Source organism: Arachis duranensis, chromosome 9 (assembly GCF_000817695.3).
Source record: "Arachis duranensis cultivar V14167 chromosome 9, aradu.V14167.gnm2.J7QH, whole genome shotgun sequence".
NCBI classification, from domain to species: domain Eukaryota; kingdom Viridiplantae; phylum Streptophyta; class Magnoliopsida; order Fabales; family Fabaceae; genus Arachis; species Arachis duranensis.
In genome coordinates, this window is record NC_029780.3 from 109,476,833 (window position 1) to 109,484,878 (window position 8,046).

The 8,046-nt window shown below is 36.4% G+C and overlaps 1 protein-coding gene across 3 annotated transcripts in view; it reads right to left on the reverse strand.

Moving 5' to 3' along the window:
• LOC107467107 (PTI1-like tyrosine-protein kinase At3g15890) overlaps positions 1–8,046 on the reverse strand; it is a 51,269-nt gene that overhangs the window by 18,926 nt on the left and 24,297 nt on the right. The gene's annotated exons all lie outside the window — the stretch shown is intronic.

Consider the following 8,046-nt stretch of genomic DNA (forward strand, 5'->3'; position numbering starts at 1 on the left):
TTCGAGAGAGTGGCTGCGTTGGGGTTAGGGTAATGGGTTAGGAACGTTAGGTTATCTGATGGGAGTGGGGTGGGATAATGGTCTAATGGTTTTCATAGTTTTTAAGTTGACCGATTCGGTTCGGTTTGGTTAGGGTTTTCAATATCAAAACCGAAAACCAAATCGAACCACAGAAAAACAACAAAATATGATTTTATCGGTTTATTCGGTTTTGGATTTTTTCGATTCGGTTAGTCGGTTTTGTTTGGTCCAGATCGGTTTTGAACACCCCTAATATCTTTGATTCCCTAATCCCTAATATATATGATGATGCTTTTTCTCAAATTTATTGTTTACAAATCTCCGTCTAATTAGCACATGGAATTCGTTACACAATACAATTCTTAATATAGAACTTAATATAATGAGGGATACTACTGCTTGGTTTATATATAGTATGCGTCAAACCTAACTGTTTTGATTTGATTTTCAGAATCAAAGTATTGTTTGTGGTAGGGGTGTTCAAAACCGATTCGGACCGAACTAAACCGATAGACCGAACCGAAAAAACCGAAAATCGAAATAACTGAAAACCGAAAAAACCGAAAAAAGTGATGTTTTGCGATTTTTCTGCGGTTCGGTTCGATTTTCGGTTCTTGCCACCAAAACCTTGCCACCAAAACCCTAACCGAACCGGTTCTTCCCAAAACTCTAAAAATTAAAACTACCCCACCCCCCCAAACGCGTTACCCTACCTACTTACCTTACCTTACCTTACTGCTGCCGTGCTGCGCGACTCCCTCCCCCCATGGAAACCTAACCCCGCCCAAACCCCAGATCGGAGCCACCACATCTCGCCCACTCACCCAGACGGCCAGACCCCCCCACGGAGCCAGCCTGAGCCACCCACCTCCTTGATATTCGAAGGCCGAAGCCTTCCTCTTCCTCCAAATCTCACCTCCTTCACTCCTTGATACTGGAAGTCGAAGCCAGCCTGAGCCACCCACCCACTGCGAAGACGAAGACGAATACCCAGTCACCCACTGACCTAAAAGCCACAGGGTAGCACAGCCACGGGTGACGATCAACACAGGACCTCCGACCTCACCACCTCCGATCTCGCCGCCTCCACCCAGCAGCGTTTCTGGGTTCTGTAGGGTCACCTCACCACCTCCGACCTCGCCTCCTCCACCCAGAAAGTCTCTCACCCAGCCACCGATTCGAGTGCATATGGAGCCCGAGCCATCTATTTAGGTAAACTTTACTGATGCATTGTTGCCTTGTTGGTATTGCTGCTTGCTGGTTATTGTTCAATTTATTCAGGTTAGGGTTATTGTTGCCTCGGATCCCATGTTTTGAATCTCAACAATAGATTATTTCAAAATTTTATACTTTAGTTTAATCATCTTTTTTTGTACGTTAGGATCTAGGAGTTCAATTTTAATATAAAGATTGATAGAATTGAATAGATTTAACCTGAAAAATGATATTAGGGATCTAGTTCAATTTTAATATAATCATTAACATAATTTAACCTGGAAAATAGTTTATAAGTAATGTTTACCATTTCATGTATGTTTCATATTGTTTTTTTATTTTATGTAAAATTTTAGTTTTAACCACTTTCTTCCTCACATGAATACAGAAACGGACAAAACAATGAGAAAATAGTAAATAGTTTGCCTTTTGCTTCAGATATAGGTGAATGATTGGAGTTGTGTTTTTTTTTTTCAATTTATTTGTAGGATCAAAGTTTTGAATTTGGCTTCTAAAATAGAGGCTTTCAGTTTCTGATAGGGATCTCCAACTCCAACATGTTATCTTAGGTCACAAATTATGTAATATTAATGGGATCTTTCAGTAACAAGTTCTTCAAAATTACCAACAAACCAAAACAAAAATCTCAAATTAATGAAATTATGTTTCACTGCGATACGCAATTGTAGTTTTCAATTGCCAAGTCAGAGTGTTCAATTTGTTGGTATAATGGTATTGCTGTTTAGTGTTTAATTTGCCAAGTTCAATTTGTGTTGTTTGGTGTTTAATTTGCCAAGTTCAGATTATCAAGTTTTGTTCTGTTTGGTTTATTGCTGGTTCATTGCTTGTTCATTGATTTTAATTTTATGACATTGCATAATAGTATGGTAGAATTTTTTTTATTTAATTCAAAAAATCGAACAAACCGAACCAAACCAAACTGATTTTAATTGTTTTGGTTCGGTTCGGATGACCTTATAAAAAAAACGAATCAAACCGAACCACAACTTAATTAAACGATCGAATCGGATGGCTTTTCCTTCAAAAACCGAACCAAACCGCACCGCAAACACTCCTAGTTTGTGGTACAATATAATGGACCTAGATACATGAATGTAATCACTTGAAGATCACTATGTTTGGACTTTGAACTAATTAATCCGCCCAAAAAATATCATCCAAGAGATTTTGCTATAGAATTGAATATAGATATGTCACAGAGGTCGTAATTAACACATGACCATTCAAGGGAATTTCCAAAATAAAATAAAATAAAGTTTATTTTTATTCAAAGTTTTTGGATGAAAAGAACTAAGAAAATTTTAAAATCCTTTCTTTTATCTAACAAAAGTTTTAAAGTCTATTTTTTTTATATTAATGTTGTCCTTTTTTTTGATATATAGTCTATAATTAAGAGCCAGCATGTTGTCTTGAAATATAGTTACTTAATAATTAGACGTTTTTTTTGAAAGAAAAAGCGCTCAACACAATAAAGTGGAGCAGAGATCCATGAGTACAAGTACATCTCAAAATACAAGCATTACTAAATTCGCAAGAGTCACCTCAACTCCTCGTTATCTTTGGCATTGCCTCAACAACCAAAGGGAACATCACCAATCCAATCACCAGAGAGCATAAAGGACCTGTTGATGATTTTCACCACTCCTGAGCCATGATTATTGAATACCCGATCATTTCTTTCTAACCAAATTGTCCAGATTACAGCGAAAAATCCAACTAACCACCTCTTTCTCTCTATTTTTCGTTGTGCAGCATGCATCCAGCTCTCAAAGTGTTGCTTCAGTGTACCTGGGATAGTCCATAACCTTCCAAGGGCGAAAAGCCATGCGCTCCACACCTGCCAAGTGAGCTCGCAGCCAATGAACAAATGAAAACCAGACTCAACAGCCTTACCGCATAATGCACAGATATTATCAAGCTGACCAATAACACCTAATCTGGATAGTCGTTCTTTAGTATTCACCCTCTCAATCAACACAAACCATGTAAACAGTTCCACCCTTTGCGGGACGAAGCCCCTCCAAACAGCACTAGTGAAGCTATAGCTAGTTATGGCCTCCGGGATGACCGAATCCTGCATCACCTTTACAAAGGAGCATGTGGAGAATGTACCAGTTCTATCAAATTTCCAAACGACCCTGTCCTCTCTCTCATTCGCAAGTGTTACTGACAGTAAAGTCTCATGGAGTTGGTTCAAGAGCTCCAGTTCCCATTGAAACAGCTGCCTCCTCCACTGGAAGTTCCATACCCACTCTAGTCCATTCCAAAACCCGTAGTTCAGTGTATGTTAAACAGTTCAGTTTAATAGTTGTGAATTGGTAAAGTTTTTTTATAATCTCTGAAGACATCACATAACATCTTTTCTCTTGTATTTAGAAAGGATCCCATACTGTGCGTGTGAAACAATAAAGTTTTAAATAAGATAATTCTGGGATAGAAGAGAAATTTAGAAAATTAAACTTTCAAAAAATTATTGAAAGAAAATTGAAACTCAAATTGGTAAATATATAAATTTTGAAGTTAAGTTATAAGTATGTACTATAAAAAATTACCGGAATAACAACCAATTTAGCGATCGATTTTTCTTGAACCATAATGTAAACTCTTTGTGCTAGCTAGAAGCAATTATATATTCGAGCCAAGAATATTTATATCAGAGTGGGATTTATTTTCTTAGCGATTTTTTTCCAAAAATTCGAAGTCAGACCTTGCTTAAAGGGAGATGGAAACCAATATGGTTTATCTGTTATGACATTGTTCAATTCATATTATTTTAGTCTAATAAGAACATATGTAGTTATTGATTGTGTATTAAAAAGATAAAATTAGAGTACCACGAAAGAAATATGCAGAAAATATTGTAATTTTTTTCAATGCGTACGATATGAGACTTAACACATAATTTAAAAAAAAAATAAAAAATAAAAATTTTTTTGTAAAATTATTCAAATTGGTCATTGTTTAACTAGGACTCTTCTTTATAAAATGATTCTTTTTAAACTCATTTAATTTGGAACACATCCTTGATAACAGAATTAATGAAGAGAGTATTAATGTAGATACATTGAATTGAGACTCTAATAAACTACATTCTATTATTATTATATCTGACATACATTAATGAGTTACCGCACTATACTTTACCACATATACTAATACGATTGCACCTTAATGATATATCAACTCTCAAGTTCAAACATCATTCCTGCAAACCTACAGTTGATACTAATAAATTATAATTAACCGAAAAAGATTAAAAACAGGCGAGGCCACATAAGATAATTTTGTGAAGCACAAAAAGATACATAGTATGTATGTAGCGGAATACTAATTACTTGATGATGATATAGCTTCCTTAAGCTTTCTTTGCAGTTCAGTGTAGTCAGTCTCAGTGGTCATCACTTGTGGATCCTTCAAGTCATACATAAACATTATTATAACAAAATAACATAAAAGAACAATATTATCAAATAAAATACAAATTAAAGAAATGATTGAAGCATATCAAAATAACATAAAAGAACAATTGAAATCAACAAAAGGTATACATTAAAAAAAGTACCCAAGAAAAGAAAAAAAAAAATACGATCTACTGTAACAGCTGATTTCTCAGACCTTCAACACCATCTAGACCACTGAGATATCCAAATCCCGGTTAAATACCTCCCAAAGTTTCAAAATATTGGTGATGCAAATATGGTAGTGTTCATAGATGATCCTTGAGCTATGATCCTTTAAATTATAAGCCATGAATTTTCTCATATCAACTGCCACAATTGCAAGCATTGATTCTTCATCTTCGTCTTCTTTTGGTGGTTGGCGAGCAACACATGACACCTCAAAGTCAACCTTATCTGATTGGAGAGAAGTTAGATCTATATAATATCTTACAATCCATCCACTGTAGTCTTCCTTTAATTCCCAGATATCATACCTCAACTTTTCATCATACTTTGCTACGATCAAGTGTATATTCCCTCCGCATTCTCCAAAATACACATCTAGCATATCAGAAGGTGGTACAGATAGAGGTAACGGTAATGTTGGTAAATTTTTTACACAAAGGTGATCAACATCAAAATAGACTGAACTTTTACCAATAGCGTACCAATGTATAGCACCATTGCAATAAACACCATGGTCAAAGTAATAAATATTATTTGGGAAAGAAGTAGGAAAATCAACTTTGCTCCAAGAACCCGTCTCTGAAGAATAAACACTCATCTTCATCTTGGTTGTGGGTTTATTTCTATCCCCATCTAGTTTGGTCAAAAAGATAATTTTATAGTGAGGAGATTTCCAAGGTTCAAAGACAAGAAATGGATTGAAAAATTTTGGATGGAATTCATAGCCAAATTTGTCTATACGAACATAATGGCCAGTTGATGGGTTACCTACGTAAAAATCGCCTCCTTGAGGAATTATCTTAGTTCCTGCATCGTAGGTTAGTGAAGTCAAATCTCCTGGAGTACTTCTCCAGAGTAGTAGACCATTGCGAGATTGCTCAATTTTATAATGTCTTGCCTTATCGAGCTTATTATCAGCATGAAGATAGGTGAACCTGCTGTTGCTGTTATTGGTGAATGGACTTATCTTAGCCCTCTTATTGAATAGACAAGAATCAAGTGTTTGGCGCAAGATGCCAGATGGGTAAGGATTAGGGATGTGTTTGTATTTGCGGCATAACCCAAGTGTGTGTTGATAACAAAATTGGTTTTCGGAGATGAGAGACTTCCATTTTTTGCACACGCACTTGCTTCGGAGAAGGTTTTTGGTGCATGATTTTGTGATCTCTAACAATGGCGCTCAACTTGGTATGCGCGTTCATAATTTCAGCACTTTTTTCATAATTCTGCACAACTAACCAGCAAGTGCACTGAGTTATCCAAGTAATAAACCTTACGTGAGTAAGGGTCGATCCCACGGAGATTGTTGGTATGAAGCAAGCTATGGTCATCTTGTAAATCTCAGTCAGGCAAATTCAAATTGGTTATGGAGTTTTGATAATTAAAAAATAAATAAAACATAAAATAAAATAAAGATACTTATGTAATTCATTGGTGGGAATTTCAGATAAGTGTATGAAGATGCATCATTCCTTCTGAATCTCTGCTTTCTTACTACTTTCATTCAATCATTCATACTCCTTTCCATGGCAAGCTGTATGTTGGATTTCACTGGCGTCAATGGTTACCTCCCGTCCTCTCAGTGAAAATTGTCCAACTACGGGTTACGTAGGGCTAATCATCTGTCGATTCTCACTTGTATTGGAATAGGATCCAATAATCCTTTTGCGTCTGTCACACGCCCAACACTCATGAGTTTGAAGCTCGTCACAGTCATCCCATCCCAGATCCTACTCGGAATACCACATACAAGGTTTAGACTTTTCGAATCTCAAGAATGTTGCCAATGGATTCTAGCTTATACCACGAAGACTCTGATCTTATGAAATTGAAGGCTCTGTTGTCAGGAGATCCAAGAGATACACGCTCAATCTAAAGTAGAACGGAAGTGGTTGTCAGGCACGCGTTCATAGGTGAGAATGATGATGAGTGTCACGGATCATCACATTCATCAGGTTGAAGTGCGAGTGAATATCTTAGAACAAGAATAAACTTGAATTGAATAGAAAATAGTAGTAATTGCATTAATACTCGAGGAACAGCAGAGCTCCACACCCTTAATCTATGGTGTGTAGAAACTCCACTGTTGAAAATACATAAGTAATGAAGGTGTTCATTGGCTTCGGCCCTAGAGGGGGAACCAGAATGACCAAGACCTGATCCCAGGATCAAAGACGATCCAAAAGATGTAAATACAATAGTAAAAAGTCCTATTTATAATGAACTAGTAACCTAGGGTTTATAGAAATAAGTAAATAGTGCAGATATCCACTTCCGGGCCCACTTGGTGTGTGCTTGGGCTGAGCATTGAGTTTTACACGTGTAGAGGCTTCTCTTGGAGTTAAACGCCAGGTTGTAACATGTTTCTGGCGTTTAACTCTAACTTGTAACCTGTTTCTGACGTTTAACTTCAGAATAGGGCAGAGAATGGGCGTTTGAACGCCAGTTTGTGTCGTCAATACTCAAGCAAAGTATGGACTATTATATATTGATGGAAAGCCCTGGATGTCTACTTTCCAACGCAATTGAGAGCGTGCCATTTGGAGTTCTGTAACTCCAGAAAATCTATTTCGAGTACATGGAGGTTAGAATCCAACAGTATCTGCAGTCCTTTTTCAGCCTCTGAATCAGATTTTTGCTCAGGTCCCTCAATTTCAGCCAGAAAATACCTGAAATCACAGAAAAACATACAAACTCATAGTAAAGTCCAGAAATGTGAATTTTTCATAAAAACTAATAAAAATATACTAAAAAGTGAATAAAACATATTAAAAACTACCTAAAAACAATGCCAAAAAGCGTATAAATTATCCGCTCATTACAACACCAAACTTAAATTGTTGCTTGTCCCCAAGCAACTGAAAATCAAATAGGATAAAAAGAAGAGAATATACTATAAATTCCAAAATATCAATGAGCTTAGCTCCAATTAGATGAGCGGGACTTGTAGCTTTTTGCCTCTGAATAGTTTTGGCATCTCACTTTATCCTTTGAAGTTTAGAATGATTGGCATATATAGGAACTCAGAATTCAGATAGTGTTATTGATTTTCCTAGTTCAGTATGTTGATTCTTGAACACAGCTACTTTATGAGTCTTGGCCGTGGCCCTAAGCATTTTGTTTTCCAGTATTACCACCGGATACATAAATGCCACAGACACAT